This window comes from Hippocampus comes, unplaced genomic scaffold, assembly GCF_001891065.2.
Source record: "Hippocampus comes isolate QL1 unplaced genomic scaffold, H_comes_QL1_v1.1 scaffold4, whole genome shotgun sequence".
NCBI lineage: Eukaryota > Metazoa > Chordata > Actinopteri > Syngnathiformes > Syngnathidae > Hippocampus > Hippocampus comes.
Window position 1 is genome coordinate 56,889 of NW_017805380.1, and position 20,740 is coordinate 77,628.

Genomic DNA, 20,740 nt, shown 5'->3' on the forward strand with positions numbered 1-20,740 from the left:
AGACACACCTCTCTCTCAAACACACACACACACACACACACACACACACACACACACACACACACACACACACACACACACACAGAAAGCGAAAGGCATCTTGTCCCTTTGTCCTCCATCAGCTCCTTGTTCGACCTCGCTCCTGCTTGTTTCCAGCAAAGCAGAACAAGGCACGGTTTAACAAGGCATTTAAACGTGTTCCTCGGAAAGTACAATGCTGTTAACGGCTGATTTTTTTTTTTTTTAATGACCGCAATTCAGTGTTTCATTTGAATTTTAATCTAGACATTGGTAAGATTAACATTCGTTGTGTAGTTCTATTCGAATCTTATGTTTAATATGCACCGCACATAAAAAGCCAGCTGGAAACGCGTCTAAATCTTCCAAAATTCCTCTTCGCATTTGAATCGTTACGAAAACGGAAATCCAAACAAACCCGAGGGAAATATCTTGCAGGAAATAAATCATGACACAAGGGGAGGTTGGAAGTGTGGATTAAAACAAAGAAAATGAGTTGCCCGTATCAGCACCTCCTTCAATGCCGTGTTTGTTCACATTCACACACAACATTCGGGAAGGTTTGTTAGCTGCTTTTGCCCTTTTATTCAAGAGTCAACTTAAGAGTTGAAGGTTCATCAAGCTTCCATTTTTAAACTGGTTGACTATTTTTCGAACAATTTATCAATAAGTAAACAGGTTACTTGTTTAGGGTGCACTAGTTGACCCGGGCAAACTAGTCACTTTCAATGTGTTGCTTTTTTGGGGGCTTGTTTTTTTTTTCTCGAATTCCATTGTTGTGTTGTGTCGAAGCTTCATTGGGCAGATCCATGTTTCTGCATTTTCGTGTCAATTCCCATAACACACTTCATGGTGTTCTTCAGGCCACAAATGATTTGAGAGTGAATCAACAGTTCCTCAGGTGGTTGCTGCCAAAGATTGCATTCCATGTTTGCTACAATAGCTTCAAGACACCATGAATCAAAACAATCTTCCAAACTCTCAAGCCTTACAGTTACGTACGAGCCCAACCCCTCCATGCCATATTTCCCATTTTTCACATTACGATTAAAAGCAACAATATTTTTCTTTTTGTAACAATTAGTTATCTGATAATGTATGGTATGGTCTTTTTTTTAACTTTTACAAATTTCTTGACTTTGACTGGTCGTGGTGCATGCTTGAGCCTATCGCAGCTGACTTCGGGCGGGGTACACCCTCAACCGGTTGCCAGCCAATCGCAGGGCACACATCAACCATTCACACTCAGACTCACACCTCCGGGCAATTTACACCTCTGCACTGTGAGGCCAATGTGCTAACCAGTCGACCACTGCGCCGTAACACTCTAAATTGTCCTTTGGGGTGAGTGTGAGCAACGATGGTTGCTTGTCTTAAGTGTGCCCTGCGATTGGCTGGCAACCAGTTCAGGGTGCCCCCCGCCTACTGCCCGTGACCCTCATCAAGATAAAGTGGTTCAGATAATGGATGGATGGATGGATGGATGGGTATATTAAGGACTTGGAATGTTTTTCATATTTCTCCTTGAAGTAAAGTGTATCCATTCTGAAGCTGTGATGATTTGAGTACTCATTCTTAGGTTGAGTACTCATTCTGAGTCTGTGCAGCGAGAGTGAAGTTGATGGACAGGTTTAGCAAGGCCAGTTCTGAGGGTTCTGTTTTTGCATTTTAGTAGAAAATGCGTACTACTTCGGGAATGAAGAAGTGACCCCCAAGCCAGCAGTTTTCTGCAAACTAAACCATGTTTAATTTCTGCTTGTGTGCGAATGCAGGAATAAGATCAAGCAACATTTATAGATCCCCTCAAGCTGTTTGTGCCGACAGCGAGGTGACACTTGGTGACCCCCAGTGAGGATCGCCACCTTTTTTCTGTCGCCTGCCTATCGGCTGCACCAATTACTTGAACATTCTGAGGTTGTCATGGAGACTGCGATATAGTCATTTTTTTTTCCTACAAAAAGGGATTGAGGTGAAAATTAACTGACAACATATGTAGTGTAAACGATGTCTCCATACTGTCATACTTCACCCAGATTCTTTTTTAAGCGTCTATATCCTGTGAATGTACCATGCGTTGTGTCGTTTTACTTGTCATCTAACTTAAACGTTTTACTTGTCATCTAACATAAACCTCCTCTTTGGTCTTCATCTCGGCCTCCTGCCTGGCAGTTCAAGGCTGAGCATCCTTCTCCCAATATATTCACTCTCTCTCCTCTGGACATGTCCAAACCATTAGACCAATCATTAGACCTACACTGAGCACGGAAATAGGGCCTGTAGTCTTTGAATGCACGTACGGATTGAGGTTGGCGGTGACGGTGATGTAAGGGACTATATGCAGGCACCATTTGGGCTACGGAGGCGAGCTAACTTCTGGTCGCTAGTCTAACGCATAGTGATATGATCAAACTCTTAAAAATATACTCACAATCTGCTGAAATGACATCATGTTACCCGAAATGATCAGTAATTCATATCAGCTGAGGAAATGGCTGGGTAGGGTGGGTGAGTCAGTTGCGTCTCTCGGCTCTTTCATGTGGCTTGACCTCCGCCTTCACATGCCGCATCTCCGCTTCCTGCCGATTCCTAAACCGCCGCTTTCTCCTCAATTTATCCTTCCTCCATTTCATTCGTGCTCACTCTTGCCTTTTTAATGTTCCCCCCCCCACCCCCCCACCGCCTCCCCCACCATTTTCGTCTCCTGTTGCTTCAGTTCTCTCACCTCTCCTCTGTTGTTCCCTTTCGCCACAGAATGGAGATTCCTACTTATTCTCTTTCCCGCTGCGCCGTCTTTCCATCTTCCCTGGCTCCCACTCCTCAGTCACTGATGTCTGATCTAATTGCTTTCGCGGTGACTCTTGGGACCCCGGGAGCACAGAGTAACAAGCTCCCACTGGATGCAACTGTGGCTCGGCCTCCGTCGCTGCATTCCTAAATCTCTTCTTTCTTCTCATCTCCTTTGTTGGCGGGCTCTCACCAGCGCATTTATTCATTAGCAGCTCCGATGCAGCTGCCCCCAAGACACACAGCTTGGTATTTCGTCTCGGCTGGTTTGACCGAATCTCGAGCGTAGGGGCTGTTATTGTACAATGGTGGATCATGCTTGTCAGGTATTTTTCTGCCTTTTTAAAACCGTGGCCATCCAAAGTCTTAAATGTCAAAAGACAGTTTGCACATCCAGTGCTTCAAGATTGGTTTGTGAATTTATGCGTCGAAGACCATGAAGATGGTAGCACATCTGCCTCCCAGTTTTGAGGATGAGGGCTGGAATCTAGCCCTCAGTCTTCCTGTGTTGCATTTGCATGGTTTTCCCACGCTTGGGTGGGTTTTTTTTCCCTCAGGGTACTCTTCCTCCCACATTCCAAAAACAGGCTTGTTAGATCAACTCAAGATTCTAAATCGTGATCGGTTGGCGACCTGTCTCGTGTGTACCTTACCTCTTGCCCAAAATCAGAGGCGACCCCAATGAGGATCAACACTAAAGAAAATTGATGGATGGACGAAAGACTGATGTGATACACAATGACTAATATACCTGTATACCGAAACATAGCTCTAATCTCCCACTGTGTCAGTGTCGGAATATGCAACAAATGGAACTCCACGATCTTTTCAACACTCCTACAGTGCTTCACTAGTTGTTTTGTGGCTTTAGTTAGTGGGGCAAGACTCTGATGTTGATGAACGGTGTTTGGGTTGATTGTTGTCGATTGTCCTGGCGTGGTCAGAGATGTGGCAATACAAGACTTTGGGACTGTCGGTTTTCCTCTTCAAAGTAGTTTGTTGGGAAATTGCCACATTATTTGAACCTCAGAGAGAACTACACGTTATAACATACAACGACCATGGAGAAGCTACTCTGTCTTTACTTCTCAATGTAAATGGCCAGGGTAGAGAGACACATTTAATGCCAGAGGAGACTGATGGCATTTATAAAACGCTCCGGCAAATTGGCAGTTGTGGAGTATACTGCTAAGCTATCAGTGCTCTGAATGTGACATGCACAAATAAAAGACAAATACAAACCTTTAGCTTTGACCTTGAATTAACAGCCTCTGAATCGGTTTTCATGTAGATAGATTTTTCTCAATATGGTATTGAGACACAAACTGACATTTTTATTGACCCATTAAGAATGATAAGTTTGAAAGCAAGAAAAAAAAAAAGTACTTCTTTGCGGGGGGCGCGGAGAGGAACCAACCATGAATACATCGGTGGCTGTAGTACTTCTTTGCGGGGCGGGGCGGGGAGAGGAACCAACCATGAATACATCGGTGGCTGTACGAAGGAAAACTGCATTGGAAAAAAAAAGGGACAAACATAAACAGGACAAAATTGGAAGATGGAATAGAAAGTAGTGAAAGCGCAGCCTGATAACATTGAAAACCCTCCCTGGACCTCTGCAACGGGAATGTAATAGAAAAAGGGAAGTATAAAGATGCAGCCCAGTGAACTAAAGCAGATAGGCCGGTGCACCAAATACGGTGCAGAAATATGCCACACATTTGAACTTTGCTCACACATCTGTCGCCGCCTGATTCCACAGTGCAATATGTCACACATGGAAGGGCTGCACTTACAAACCCAACCTTACAAATCGTGCCTTTCAGAAGGAAATATTTCTGTATTAGATTCCCAGGGCGATTCTCAATGCATTTCAGTTTACTGGAACCTGTTAAGCATACAGAGTTTTGCTTTGCCCTTTGGTCAGGTGGATAAAGATAAGTAGTACTGGAACATACAAGGTGCATTTTCAACGAAGCAGCTCGGCCATTCATATCTTGCAGCAGTATCATGATTTCTCATCATTTGTCTCCCGAGGGAGAAATTTCTTCTGGCGCAAGGCACAGTTGCATACATGAATACGTGCAACCAGTAAAGAATCTGGAGGAGTGACGTCACACACGCGCCGTGTCATGTTTCGACCGCATGAAAAATAGCACCGGAGGTCACTATTCACTATTTTTACTTTGTGTCATCTCGGAAAAAAAAAAAAAAAATTAAGGTACGGCGCACATTGTGTGCTGTTAGCAAAGTGTTATGTCGCTTCACAAACCTACAAGTATGCCAGAAAAAAAAACATGAATCGCGTCACATCCAAGCTAAAAGAGAACGACACACAAGGCCGCGTGACTCTTATGAGGTCCCCAAATGTAATATATAAATAATAAATAATGTATATTATAACTTTATTCTTGAAAGTCACTGTTAAAAATGCACTTTAACTCGTCATAAAACTGGTTGTGACTTGTGAAGTGGAGTTGTCGGCATCTGTACTAATAAAGTAAACTTAAAATCAAGTCACCAGTAACTTAAATTGCTTCCTCAAGGTAACCATGGCAACGCTGCTGCCCACACCCAAGCACGATTACCTCCCGCTTTGTTGACTCAAGAAATCGTTTAAATAGCACCTGTTGCACACAATGAAAACAGCCACAAGATCTCAAAATGAAACCCTCAAGCCACAAGACAACAACAAAAATCAAGAACAAATGAGAAAGAAAGTGACTGAAGTCTGTCTATCAGTCTGGAAAAGGTTACAAAGTCATTTCCACAGCTTTGGGACGAGAGCAAACCATGGCCATTATTCACAAATGGAGAAAATTGGGAACAGTGGTGAACCTTCCCAGGAGGGGATTGCCAACCAAAATTGCTCCAAGACTGCAATGACAACTCTTCCAGGAGATGAAAAAAAAAAAAAAAAACAACTCAGATTGGCATCCAAAGGCTCAGAATGTCTTTGAATGGACAAATACATCAACTGCGTTTCCCCCCCTCTCGCTCTTTTTTTTTTTCTCCTGTCATCTTAGGCATCTATGTTAATTCCAGTGTGTGTTTTCCCTCTTTGGCACATACATATTCATGAAAGAACACCAGCATAATGATCAAAACATTTTCTGCTGAAGGTTAATAGGTCAAATGTGTTGATCAAAATCCCGTTTTAGCACTCACACTTCTCATTAGAATCATTTAAAGAGAATTGCTTGATACACATCCTCTGATCTTCCCCTTGGCCGTCCCTCGTGCATACTTTCATTTTACCTTTACATCCACACGCAGACATGCCACCACACACACGCGCGCACACACACACCCACGCGCACACACGCTTGCACACACACTCTGCTCCTGTGGGCTCGGCCAGTGTGCTGAATGCAGATTGCCATCTTTGAAGTTAACAAGTGTGAGTGTGTGTGTGTGCGCGTGTGCGTGCGCGTGCACTTGCATGCCGACACGTGCACATAGGGTCCAGTCATTCCCCCACATGTTAATTTAATCAGATCAGGTGTTAAATAATAAATGGCGGAATATGTAAAGTGAGGTGACCCTGCCGATGTTCTTTTTAACCTCGGCTGCAGGAGAATCGCTTGATTTGTATTGATTATTACATTTTTTGAAAAAAAAAATGCTCTTTGGGATAACACAGAGATAGCAGCTGATCTGAGTGCAGGTGCTTCAAATGTCTCTCTCTCTGCTTTGCTGTAGGTGCGTGGAAATCATCGCCAAGGAGGGGAGGAGCCTGAAGGAGCTCTATCTGGTCTCCTGTAAAATCACCGACCACGGTAGGCTACTTTCACTCGCCGTCCCTTTGTTGCCGCCGGCCTCCGACATCATTATCGTAACCGTTATTACCCGCCGACACCGCCATGATTCAGGGTTCATTTTTATTTTTACAGCTTGGCCCACGTGAGGCTCGCAAACAGTAAAATTATGATTGAAAAGTTTTATGCGGGATGGTGTCGGATCTCCTCTGTGGTCCTCCGACTTCCGACTGCAGTTGCAGCGTGAAACTTTTAAGTGCAGTTTTTAAAATCAACATCACGCGCACTCCTTTTCCATAAAGTCCGTTGACATTGTGGGAAAACATTCATGGGAAATAAATGGAATGTGTGGAAATTTAAAGGAATTCCCCCTATTTTTTTTTTTTCCCTGAACCATTTTCAACCCGATTTCGATGTGAAAGGGGTCCTTGTTAAGCCCCAGTAAAATTTCAAATGTAATTTATTTCAGTGGTGTAGTTAAAGATCTGCGCGTTGGCGAAGTTCGCCTGGTTATCACACGACGCAGGCCTCAAAGCTTGAAAGAGCGACATAGAGACGCACACGCTACCGGTCCGCTTATATAACGACTTCCTGATGACCTCCATCATATTTTCCTGAAATCCCACAGACCAGCGTCCCTCCCAGGCCGGACTATTCTGCTTTTTTTTCTGTGGTTCAGAGATTACGTCAATGAACAGTTACAAATGTGGCTTGCAAACCGAGGACCCGTGTAATTGGGGTGCTTTTGTGGTGTCTTGCTTTTCTCGCCATTGTTAAGTGTCATTTTCATGTAATTTGATCAAAAATGTTCAAGACATACTCCGCTGAATGAGCTCTCTCCTGTTGCTGAATATGCCTCGTCCGTGAAAACTATCATAGATGAATCATTTTTTTCCTTTCGTTCCCGTTTTGAAAACTTTTTTTGTGGGTCCTTTTACATACGATCTGTTTTTGGAGTTCAAGCTGCCTTTGTGGTTAATGCCACTGTTGGCGAGCCTCTCTGTTGTTTCAGTACACCAAAGGGGTATGCGCGAAGTGCCAGGATGGGAAACAGCAAAATAAATGGGGTTGTCTTCTCAGATTCAAATGCTGTTGTCTATTGTGTGTCCTTCTGGAGGCATAAAACAATCGCTAAATTGGATTTTTAAAAATTTTATTTTTAGCTTGGGCGGCCCGATGGTCAAGTGGTTAGCGCGTCGACCTCACAGTGCAGAGGCTGTGGGTTCGATCCCGCCTCCGGCCTTCCTGTGTGGAGTTTGCATGTTCTCCCTGTACCTGCGTGGCTTTTCTTTGGGTATTCCATTTTCCTCCCACATTCCAAAAACATGCAAGGCAGGTTAATGGAACACTCTAAATTGTCCCTATAGGTGTGAATGTGAGCGTGGTTGGTTGTTCGTCTCAGTGTGCCCTGTGATTGGCTGGCAACCGGTTCAGGGTGTCCCCCGCCCACTGCCAGAAGACAGCTGGGATAGGCTCCAGCACGCCCGTGACCCGTGAGCAGAAGCAAATTAGAAAATGGATGGATGGATGGATTTTTAGCGTGTGTGTTCTGAGCTTTATTCATTACGAATTACCTTTTTGATTGTAAATATTTGGTATGGTATAGCCATTGCCGCGCGACAACAAATGACCATATACTACAACATTACAAGGTTGGTATTTTTTTAGAATCATCTTCCGGAACTGACAATACAGAAACAATATGGAGCCGATCCATATCTTTTGCAGCGATAACAGCATCCACTTATCTAGGAAGACTTTCAACCAGATGTTGGAGTGGGAATGTTGGTGTGTGTCTGTGGGAATTACTCTCCCATCTCTCAGGTCCTTCGGATTCACAATCTCTGTTCTAATTCATAGCATGACCAAACACCTCCAGCATGCCTTTATAGCGCCGGCGTTGTCGTGCCCGAACAGTAAAGTGCCTTCCCCCAACCGGTCCTATAAAGTTGGAAGCGCGCAGCGACTGTCCCAAGATGCCATAAGCGATAGCATGGGGGAAACGGGGAAGAAAGCGTGTGCGCTACCTTCCAAGGACTCGCTTGTTGTGTCACACATGTAGCCACAGGGTGGAGACCCGCGCGATTACTCGCCACCACTGTGACTGGTGTGAGTTACCGTGGCAATAATCACCTTGGCCTTCCCGAACCTGAACCTCCGACGGCGTGGGCGTGCGTCTTGTGTGGGTTGATGAATGACTCCCACATCCTTAAAGTACATTAAAGCTGCAGCAGCGTGTGCAGCTGCCCTCTTGCTTTTTCTCTTCTGTCTCTAATCCTTTCGAGCAAGATAAATTGGCGATATCTGATCTTCTTTCTTGGCAAATGACCCCTCTGGCCGACCAGTATGGCCTCCTTGCGTTTTGCATGTCCATCCACAGTCACAAAGCTCGCTGCTGTAGGCACTACTCAAATGATTGGTGCGTTTCCTGCTTCAGCCTCTGATAAATTGAATAACAGAAATGAGATTTTACATCTGCCAAGCTGCTCTCTGCCCGTTCGCCCCCCGCCCCCCCTAGCTCATCTCCTGTGCTAATTATTTTTATTAATGGCCTCTCTGAGTGCATTTGAGTTGTCCACAAGCCTCTTACATTTGCTTTGTATTCCAAGCCTTCGACTTCCTGTGTGAGTTGATCAGAGGCCGGAGAGAAACGCGGAGACATTGTTTGATGACGCCAGCAGAAAGCTACGAAACATGTAATTTTAACCCCGTCTGCAGATGGCTCTTTGCGATTATTTCGCAAGGAATAAATGGAAAAGTCGAGACAGAGCCTTTTTGGGAGGTAATGATCTTGCTGAAAGCCCTATTAGTGCCATGAAAGCAGCCTTCCTGCATGCTCGCTCCCATTCATCAAAAACATGCAAACCAATTAGCATGAACCCGACTTTTTGTGGCAATCTAGGCAGCCTTGTTAAACACATGCTTGCTGGAAATGACTCCTTATGAAATCTAACCTCGTCACAAAAGTTCTCTTCTCGGTTCCTTGTTTTCGTTCCTCTCTTTAAAAAAAAAAAAAAAAAAAAAGAATGCTACTCAAGTTCCCACATGTGGTTTTGGTCTCGTATTTTCTGGAATCATTACACTCGGCAGCACGGGGTCGCAGTCCCCAGCATCGTAATCAGCGGTTTTTCTTTCTTTCATTCATTCATTTGGTATTTTAAAACCGAGGAGGCATTAAATTGTGAACGCTGTGTTCTTGTGATTTCCAGTTCTTGTCTGTCCCAGGGTGAGGAGAGCAACTGTTAGTCCTTACTACGCCAGTCAAACAGTGTGACAGTCATAATTTCCATTTTCTCATCTGCCAATAGGGGAGTTATTTTTGAGCCCGACGAACGCTCTCCAGCAGCAAGTGGCCATGCTAACGTGACGTGACAGGGAACAATGATACAGAATTGGTCTTTAGTCTACTTCCAGACATTTATTGATTCATGAAGAGGTTGGAAAGAGTTCCAGGTCCAGGCACTGGGTTTGATACTGTAAATGTAGGGTGGTGCAGTGGTGCGCCAGAGGCAGCGTGTGTGACCTGGGGAACATGTTTTTTTTTGGGATGTGACAAAAATAAAGTGTAATTGCACATCCATTGCAGTAGGTGGCAGTGGCGCTCTCATCTATCATTATTATTATTAATTTTTATTCAGGCAAATTGATGCCCATGAAAAAAAATAAAACTCCAGAATTTTACTGAATTTTTTCTCTGTTTATAGCCCAGTTACAGCGTGGTACACAAGTAATCAAAATTTTGATTGGTTCCATAAAGGGTTTTTTGGAACTGAGGGGAGTCCTGACTCACATTGGATGTGTTTTTTAAATTTATTTCATATTTATATGATGTATAATGATTTTGTTTATATTTATTAGATTTTTACACAGATACTTCATGCAAAATCAGTGGTCAGTTGTACTGTCATCATTTGCCAATCGATTAGGAGCGTCATTGATACGATCCACAAACTAAGACATTACAGCACAGCAAACATAATCTCGTTCATTCCATGGATGTTCTGTCCTGTCATCGTTTCTGAGCGTATACAGCTGGAAGAAAAAGACATTATTTTTAAATAAAATTGTTTTTTTGAGGAGGGTGTCCTCTGCCTCCATTTTCCATTAATTGAATATTATCGGTGTTTTGGGGAGAATTTTTAGGATGTATTTTATTTTTTCCACATGCAATACTGTGGGCTTCAATTATAGCTGAATTTTTTCTATTTGTGTTGATTTGTATTCCAAATTAAAAGTAGCAGTATATCGTCAGTATGAAAGCTGATCCTGATGAGAAAACCTGCTTTTCAGTGCTAATCAGACCGTACTGACTGAGACCTTTCACAAGGAACGACCTGCTGTGTACCTGCAAGTCACCTGGAACCACTACAGTATTACACTCAATTGTTTACGTGACTAGCATCCGTGCGCATCCGCGTGTGTCCGCCACGTATTCGTCTGAGCGCACTTATCCATGGTTATCTACCTGCTTTATGCGGGCACAGAAAGAACGACCTCGCCACCTTTATTCTTTACATATGGTAATTCCTTTTCACCCGCACGGCTGCCGACAACCTCTTACCTTGTCAGTCGCGGCCTCTCATGTACATTCGGGCGAATACAAGATGGAGTGAGGCACCTGTGGGAGAATGACAGAAAAGAAACCGCTAGGCTGTTCAAAAAGTAGGAATAATTACATTGCGCTCGCAGAGAGCTGTAAGACAAAAGTCCTTTTAAATCCTTTTTCAGTTTTCGCATCGACAAAATGATGCGACGACCATCTGGAGCCTTTCAAATAGCAGGATTCACCTTACAATCTCTGAGGTCTCTTTTTGTTTTGGAAAAGTGAGTTACCGTACATTATGTCTGTCAGGTTGCATTTCTCAAATCAGTGGATCTTGGTACATTTGAAAACAATCTGAACAGAGCCAGGTTATGTTTGTATGGGACAAATGTTTTGTATTTCTGTTTGTACCTCGAATCAAACTAATACAAAAGTTAAATGCCACCGCAAAAAATCACTTGCATCCTGCCGTTGATCTCTTAGTTTTCCGAAAGTCCCTCACGAAAACGTGTGGAACTCAACTCAGAAAGTTTCTGACGCGTCTGTCAAAATAATGTTCTTTCCCTCTGACGAACGTACGCCAATGTAGTTGGAAAGGCGTGATTCCACGAAGTTATAGGCACAACGGTTGAAGGCCGCAAATATAAAAGAATAATGAGTGAGGAATAATAAATATAGCGGAGCCTTCTTGTGTCGTGTCACCGCATTATTTTTAATTGCTGTGCAAACTCGATCATTGTGGTTGCGTCAGAAACCAGGGATCCCTGTAATTGCGACTAACCCACTTTTGGGTCCCAACCCAGTAGTTGAGAAGCACCGTTTTCGAGAAAGCAGTTTCCAGAAGCAAGTTTGTCCCATCTTCTGCAAATCGGTGTTAAAAATTGTGACCGTCTTTCAGGCTGCTGTCAATTGCATTGTAGTGATCGTGAATTGAGTTTCTGAAATATTCCGCCGTATTTCCCGTCTGTCATCAGATGAAGTTTGTCTGCACACAGTGGAAGTCACCCCCCCCCGATCCCCCAAAATTAAGATTTATTTCCCTTTATCCATGACCACACTTTGCCCGTTTCTCTGTTCCATCCGCTCATCCTTCTCCCCGTTCGTTTTTCATCACTCGCTTTCATCACAGGCGGTTTCTTCTAAACGGCCTGAACAATGATAGATATATGGCATTCTCAGCCATGCCTCTCACGTGGGGGGAAATTCCAGAATGAAATATTGTTCTTTATGCATGTGTCATACACTCATACACTATGTGTGGCTCGCGCCATGCTTACATGACTCATGCGGATTTCAGGGCAGTTTAAAATGAGCAAACAGGTCTCTAATTTGCACACAAGTCAGAACATGATTTAGTCTATCACGTACCAATGCCAACACCAAAAGTCGGACTCGTTCCAAAAAGCCGCGTTTGCTGTCTGTTTACTTAGCGAGTGCCAAATCAACTTGAAAGCACGTCATATTGCAAAAAACCCCGAAAAATCCAATTTGATCGTAATGGTATATTGGAAATGGAGTGCTGTTCTATAACGCTTTATCTCCACCGTATGCTTCACCAAACCTCACGTTCAATTTTTGAAAACATGAGTGTACACCTACACGCTCGCGCAGCCGCGTCAACCTACGGAAAGGTTTTTCTTTTTTGTTTAAAATGACTTACCTTAACCTCCAGTTTCCCTCGCCGTACACTGGCCAACGCCAAATCCCAGAGTCTCCTTTTGGACCAATTTTAAAATCACCTGCTTGCATCGTACCAGATGCTAGCTAGAACCGAGCTAACCTGTGTATTTTTTGCAAGGACGCTGTAATAGGCCATTTTTGTTCTGCTTCATCCAATCCTCAAATTTTTTTTGTCTGCTCATCTTTAAGAGACATGTGACACTCAGGTCTGAACTGATTGATCGGAAGGCGGCAGTCAGGATCAAATTAGTCCTAATTATCGGTATGTTTTTAGCCAGGTTCCATACCAGCAATTCATTCTCATGTAAATATGGCTTTTTCGATTTGATGTTTTCTGCAGGTTGTGTTTTTTGGCATGTAGTTATGCGGAGAATGCAATGAAAATGTTGATTTAAGGACGTGATGGTTTGCAGTATTTCCTCCACGGTGCGCTTAAACACTGCGGCCCGTCTCTCTTTTAGCTTTATGTCCTGTCAAGTTTCCCCCCCGTTGTTTTCATTCCGCCTCATTTGTTTACAATGCAGTCAGTCGCCGATGTACAATCCAAGTGAAACATTGCGTGATGTAAACTCAGATAGCATAATGGGTTATTTGCCCCGCTTTCGTGCGGGCTTTCAGTCGGTAAATAATGTAACTCTCAAAGGCAGTCGATTAAAATGTGGGCGAGCGGCACAGCAGATTTATGCTGTCTTCTAAGGGGAGTGAGTCAATAGACAATCTGTGTCTGTATCAACGCTGCAAGGGTGGTTACGTGTGTAATTGTGTGTGTTTTGGATTTAAAAAAAAAAAAAAGAAAGATAAGGTTCTTGGCTTTCACTCACATTTGGGTGGCTCCGTTAATGTTAATGACCTTCAGTATCTACACAGACAGAAACATGTTTTGTTTGGCTTCTATGCCGGAGATCATATAAGCCGTTAGTGTCTTTAATGTAGCAGATAACATTCCACATTTTATGACATGAAATAAAAAATCAGCTAACAAAAAAACAACAATTTGCCATGGATCGATTTGATATGACAGGACAATAAATTTGCAGTCGATCAGACTCATTACAACGGCATGTCGTATTTTACGCAATTGGCAGTATGAATGAATGTAATTGCCGTGTTAACTATTGCTGCTTGAAGTTATATCGGGAGAGTTCCTCGGGTTTTCCAGATGTTTGTTTTGTTTAAAAATATATATATACTCCAAAACACTGCATATAAAATGTAAGTGAATGAGGGGTCAGGGGGTCAAGGTGGACGTTGGGACACAGCCTTAGAGTCTTCAGTTGACTTGGCATGCAGGTTTTGGGAATGTGGAAGCTGGAGCACCCTCAGAAAAGCCACACAATCACGTGGAACATGCAAATTCCACCCAGGAGGGCCAAAACCTGGATTTGAACCCCCAACCTCAGAATTCTGAGGCGTGTATGCTAACCTCTGAGTTGCCACAATGAGGGGGGGGGGGGATTAATTCTGTACTTGCTTTCCAATCAATATTCTTTTTCTAAAAGCTACAATAGTAAATTTTTATTAGCTTACATGGCAAAAAGTTTGGCGATGGCTTGAGTTTCTGAAACGCTGTTGGAAAACAAGACAAATGCTCCTTAATTAAAAAAAAAAAAATTTTTTAAAAAACCCTACTGATTGTCAATTTGCTTTGTTCATTAAGGGCCACACTGGGGCATCGAGTGGCTGACGCGTGAGGATGGCGGTGCTCAGGAAGCCCTCGAAAGCTTGAGTTGGAATTACCGCAGGTTAAAAAGTGTTTAGCTCGATGACCCCTGCTCTAGGGTATAATAAGTCCACTTACATTGGCTTCCGTGCAGCTGCCTTTATATATTTCCCATTCCCTTACATCAGCCTGTGTGGTGCTATTTGCGCATGGCCGAGCGGTGCAAAGAGGTGGAAATTGAATTTGTTTCCATCTATTGTCCTCCCTGCTTCGCACTCCACTTTAAGCCTTGTCGGTTTCATCCGCTGTTTATCTTTTGGGGGTTGGGGGGGATGAGGTGAGGGTCGTGTAGGTTCGAGGCTCGGGCTGTCTACCATCTTACTGGTCACACGTTTCCCACCGTTCCCTCTCGTTTGCGCGCATACGCTCTATTTGGTTCTGTTTTATTCCCATGCGTGAGTGTCTGCATGCATGGGATGTAAAAGAGCATGTGCACACATGTTGCTCAAGGATGGCCATTGTCATGTTTGTGATCGTGAAGCCCCCCCCCATACGATGTGCCCCCGTGTGTGTTGGTCACGGCTTGCATGATATAGCAGCTCAATTTGTTCTCTCCACGTTGTCTTCTGGCTCACTCACTCACTTCCTGTCAGCTCCTAATAACGGCGCGCTGTAAAAAGTGTGCCCGTGGGACTCAATAACAGTATCCCTGTTATTGGCGCTCATAATTTTTTTATTTTTTTTTGCTTTTGTTTATGGAAGCGAAGTGGAGCGTTGCATTTTTGTGTGTGTGTGTTGCCCCACCCCGATTAGCTCCAGCGGCCTCACATGCTCGCAAGCAAGCTTCGCCTCCGAGGAGCCTGCGGGCAGGTGTAAAAAGTGCCATAATGACTTTGAGGTTTTGCTGTCTCTCTTTGATAATCTCCTTTTATTTCCGACTGTCTTCCTACCCCGCCGTCTCACATCTCTTTTTTCCCGCCTCCTCCTTTTTCCCAGGTGCGAATGGAGCTATCCTCCAGGTTACACGGGTGTTGATGTGTGTTGGTGGCCACATTTAGGAGTGTTTAATAGTTAAAGCACACCATTGCCTGTTCTATAGTTAGCTTCCAGTCCATTTGTTAAAGTGATGCTGAATCCTATGGAGAGAAAGTGACTTTTTTGTGTGCCTGCCATAATATGATGCACTTGCTGCCATTCGTGATATGTGAAAGAATCCAGGCCTCGGTACAGGTCAGTTGTATTTAACTTTTTATGACAATTAGGGATGTCCCCAACACTTTTTTTTTTTTTTTTTTTTTTGGCATTCAATTCAAGTGATTTTTAGGATCTGCCAATCTCCCCAACCTCAACATAATGAGGAAAAAAAAAGAAACGTAAATAAAATTAAATATACATTTTAAGAATAAAATATCTTGTTTTTTTTAATGAACACGTAGGCCTTCTAGCCTACTGTATTTTTCGTCACGATAGCAGGACTGCTGTTGTCACTTTTGGGACTGTTTTATTTGTAATTGTTAATTCAAAGGCCACTTCTCAAACATGGGGAACATGCAGCACTGAAAATGGAATCATCATTCCAACAGACTGAGTTGCTGAAACCTAAAATGGAGGTTAATGAAGGTATGGATTAACACAGATCTATACTAATGCAGGTCATTACTAAAATGTCAGGCAAAATAGCACTTAACTTCTAAATTGATATTGTTTATTAATTAATAACGAGAAAGAGAAGGTGCATTTCGCGCTCCTGAGCATTGTGACCAAGTAATGAAATATTAGTGAGTTTCCTTCTAATATGATGTTCAATATTAACCTCTTATGGTTAATATTGAACCTTGATATTGAAATATTGAATTTTGACAATATTGAAATTGAACTTATACACATTCCCTTTTTTTCTTTTTAAAGACTTTAGTAACAGCTCAGAATGTTAAAATAAAGCTTTCATCATGGCCTGAAACAGATATTTTTCAAAAATTGTGAAAGTATGATCATTATTTCCTTGAAAATTGTTTTTCTTAATCGCGACGAATCACAGCAGCCATGTTCAATATTAACCTCTTATAATTACACGTTCCCTTTTTTTTCTTTTTAAAGACTTTAGTGACAGCTCAGAATGTTAAACTAAAGCTTTCATCATGCCCTGTAACAGATATTTTTTCAAAAATTATTAAAGTATGATCATTATTTCCTTGAAAATTGTTTTTCTTAATTGCGACGAATCACAGCAGCAGAATTGCGGTTCACCTTCAACGCAAACTTCATTTTCACATTTTACTGTTAATAGTTTGATTTGAAGTTTTATGTTCTGATTTTGATGTCAAAGTCCAGCCTGCAAACTTTGTGAGCAGAAGGTCACCCCCGTCCTCATTTTTCTGCATGTGTCGAAATTTGTGAGATAATGCCGCCGCTAATACCTCACAAGGTCAGCGCTTGCATTGGGTGATTATCCCCCCACTGTTTATTCATAATTCCCGCTGATGCCATTTCCTCCTGCTGCCTCTGACCATTGACCTGTCATTTTACCGTCCATTGTTGCCTTGTTTTTTTTTACTCCTCCTCGGAGGGCCCGCTGTCCACGCCGACATCCTCCTCTTTATCTCAGTGGGATTGCCCCTTACAGGAAGATTATTGTCGGATTTCAATGCAAAGCGCCGATCTATTTAAAAGGGCACTTTTCCTTGTTGCGCTCTAATCTCATCTTTCGCCATCTCTCCTTGCGCTCATGTCATCACCTTGTGGAGGGTAGCTTTTTGACTCTTTTTTTTTTTTTTTCTTTTTCTGTTCCCCACCCCCCTAACACGCATTGTTTCTCTGTGCCGCTTCCCGCTGTGAGTTTGACAGAGGGGCTTTAAATCATTCAGGTGACTTGGCAGTGGCAATAATGCGCGGCACATCAAGCGCTGTTTGAATATCTTAGCTCATGACTCTTAAATGCGTTTGGAGCGGCAGCTCCGGCAAATAGCCTCAGTGTCAAACAGCGAGCCGCTCATCATTTGATCAATGGCTTTCATGGAGCCCACCAACGCAACCCCCCGGCATGTGTTTGTCTATGTACATGATTTTATGATAAAAGGCTTTTGGAAATTGCTGCTCTTTAAACATAACGCGCAGCAGGGGGGGCGGGGATGGTGAGGAGGGGCGCCTCGTCGCAGTCTTGATTTAGTGAACACAGTATGTGTGCTTGACTGGCAGCAAGATTGCCACTTCCTCCTTGAAGACGGAATCATTCTTCCTTCAAAGATTTTTTCCCTCCCCTCCGCAGTGACCTTGTTAGTTTGAGTTTCATGTGGCCACTTAAATTTCATGTCCATTTTAAATTTTTGTGACCCATCTCCCAACTCAAATCTGTCGTATATCGGATCATCTTTACCTTTTGAAACAAATGGAGAGCAGTGTTGTTTTTGACAGCCACCTTAGTTTTAGTCTTAGTTTTAGTCTTTTGGGTGAAAATGCTTAATATTGGTGCATTTTAGTCATTTCAGTATGTTTTAGGTTTTAGTCTAGTAACACACAATCTTACAAGTTTCAAGTTCAGCACATAATTTTCCAAAATACAACGATATTTCGAAAATTGAACAGCCATTGAACAAGCAAAAATATGTTGATTAACTTCATGCCTGGCATCCACCTTTCTTTTCTTTCCTGCTGAGCAATGGCCAACAGTTTTCAGACACTTTCTTCTGTCAAGATCCAGTTCAACAGCTTCTGTTATATCTTTTTTAAAAGTACCAACAACACTCTTAAATTTGAATAAGAAAATTGTTTTTGGGGCGGGATTTCTTTTTTTTTTTCGGAGGATCTGCCTACTCCATTCAAATTGCAAGCTAATAAAACTGATTAAGGCAAATATATCCATTTCATTAATATTGTTCCCAGAAACAAATTCTGTGGTCTCTCTTAAAATGTCTGCACGGCTTCAGCGCTTGTTGACTGGTCCTTAATTACCGCGCTAAATGTGTTCAATTACATAATTAGCTTTAATAAGATGCTTTTAAATCCCCTCTGCCATCCATACTAATATTGATTTAGTACCATGAATCATTTCAGATGTGAAAATCAGTATTTTTGATTTCTAGAGGATATTTTCTTAGGTATGTAATTGCATTAAGTCTCCCCCCTGAAAGGTTTGCTTCACGGTAACAAGAACGGAGCTGAGTTGATGATCGCATGATCCCGTGCTACTCTTGTGGTCCCACTTGTCCTTCCACCTTGGGCCATCTTGTTGGAGGTCTCCCGCCTCATTTCACCTTTACATATTCTAATCTTTCTCTCCGCTCTCCCGCTGCCCTCGCTCCTCGTGTTATCAGCGTGCCCTGTAAAGCTTCATTTACAGAGCAGCCCTAATCAGATGTGTACCAGTGGAGGGCAGTTTGTGAGAGCAGCATGCAGCCTGATAGATAGGACGGCTTATCGGAAGGGGTGCGCGTCTTAAGCTCTCAATTATATGCCCGACGCCCAAACGCACGGCGGAGGCACATGTATGCATGGTTTCATGCACTTTCTGTGGCTTAGAAAGAAGATTTTTGTTATTCTTGTCAATGTGTATCTGTCTTTGGCCACTCGATCAAGTTTGACCCCCAGTCTTTTGGATTCGAAAGAGAGCTAACTATTGTACAACTTTAGCCTCGCGATAGTCAAAACCAGGCATGGGCAACTTAAATGATGGAGAGGGCCACCAATTTTCATCAGCGCTAACTGGAGGGGAAGGGGGAGGCGCATAGGACCGTGCAATTGATATTGACAATAATGGCATTTTTAGAAAGTGTAGAGAAGAGTATCTTCATACATTTTCTTTTTCAAATGCACGTCGAAAAGATCCAATGCTCAACTACAGAAAATAACCACATACTATCGCTTTTCCAATCAAAGATGCCACAGAACTGCTGAACAGTCAACCAACATTAAGTGCAAGAACTCATTTTGTTCATGCTATCACAAAAATCAACTTCATCAAAGATTTTAATATTACCGTGTTTTACGGACCATTAGGCACACTGTATTAATAGGCGCAGTATAAAAAAATGGGCTTAAATAAATCATACTTAAGACACACCATTACATGTTAAATAGTTTATTGTAATTGAACCGTATGTTGATTTTTATAGATTTACCGCTATTGTGCTAAGTCCAGACTGATCAAAAGTTATAACGGCCCTCTGAAGGAAACCGTATCTACAAGATGGCCCGCGACGTTTGACACCCCTGCTCTCGTGGTTGTTAACACAGCAACACCACTGTGATTTGTTAGCCCATCTGACATTTTGCAATGTTAGCACGAAGCTAAAATTACCGCAACCAGCAGAGACGCTGTTCATTCATCTAGTTATTAGTCTTAATAAGAATTGCTTCATCCAACGGCCCTATATGTGCAACCACATCCATATAGACGTCAGTGATAGTTTGGGATCATAAAAATAACATGAAAAAGAAATCCAGGAACCTTATTCTCACCATAACTGCAATTGCAGCTCCATGGGTAACATAACTATAACTCATAAGCTTCCCATAAATGTCTCCTTTGTTAACGTGACCGTATGTATAACTGTATCCGTAACCCCGACCCTTATCATAAACCTCATTATCATACTCTAAATGCACCAAAGGTGTTTTTAACCTCCAAGATTATGATGGGCAGAACCGAACTTCACCTGTAACGATAAACCAAAACAAATGATATCCTCACCCTCGTTAGAGCTCCGGCTGGACTTTCTCATACCATGACAAGAAACCTGAGTAAAGTCAGTCAAACTCATAAAACCCGCTGGCAGTGACATACAACTGACAAGGCTGAGACGTGCGTTCGCAATGCAGTTGGCTCCAAGATGTTGATGTTGATTGTTCTGCTGGAATGGTTCCAGAAGGTCAAACAGTTAAACTTGAATGATAGTGTCTGTCACAGTGACTTGATCAAATCCTTCATCATCTTTTTAGTTTTGATGGTGAAATCGTACAAAGGAAACGCTCAACCTTGGCAAAAGTTGCCGCTCATCCTTTTAATGGCATTTCACTCAATTTGTCTCTGATTGGAACTAAGTAAAGATTCAGGTTATCGTCATGTTTTAATTTACCAAACAGAGGTCGCCCGTCAGAGGTAGCAGGCTGAGGAGCTTGCGTTTTTTTTCCTGCAAAGAGCTTGTTGAAGTGTCCTTGAGCACTTTTGGAATGTACTTTCCAATACGTAAACAAGAGAGAGCGCGCAATACTGTAAAGCACGACGACAAACATCCAGAATATGCAGTCCTTTAACATTTCACCAGCTAGATCGAATGATACTTTCATCTTCAGGTGTTTACT

The 20,740-nt window shown here is 42.8% G+C and overlaps 1 long non-coding RNA gene across 1 annotated transcript in view; it reads left to right on the forward strand.

The window, feature by feature from the left end:
- Nucleotides 1–6,501: 6,501 nt before the first annotated feature.
- The window catches only part of LOC109517515 (uncharacterized), an 85,478-nt gene continuing 71,239 nt past the window's right edge, over nt 6,502–20,740 (forward strand). The window contains exon 1 of the long non-coding RNA XR_002168562.1: nt 6,502–6,581. This is a non-coding gene — a long non-coding RNA (uncharacterized LOC109517515). The remainder of the gene's footprint in view (nt 6,582–20,740) is intronic.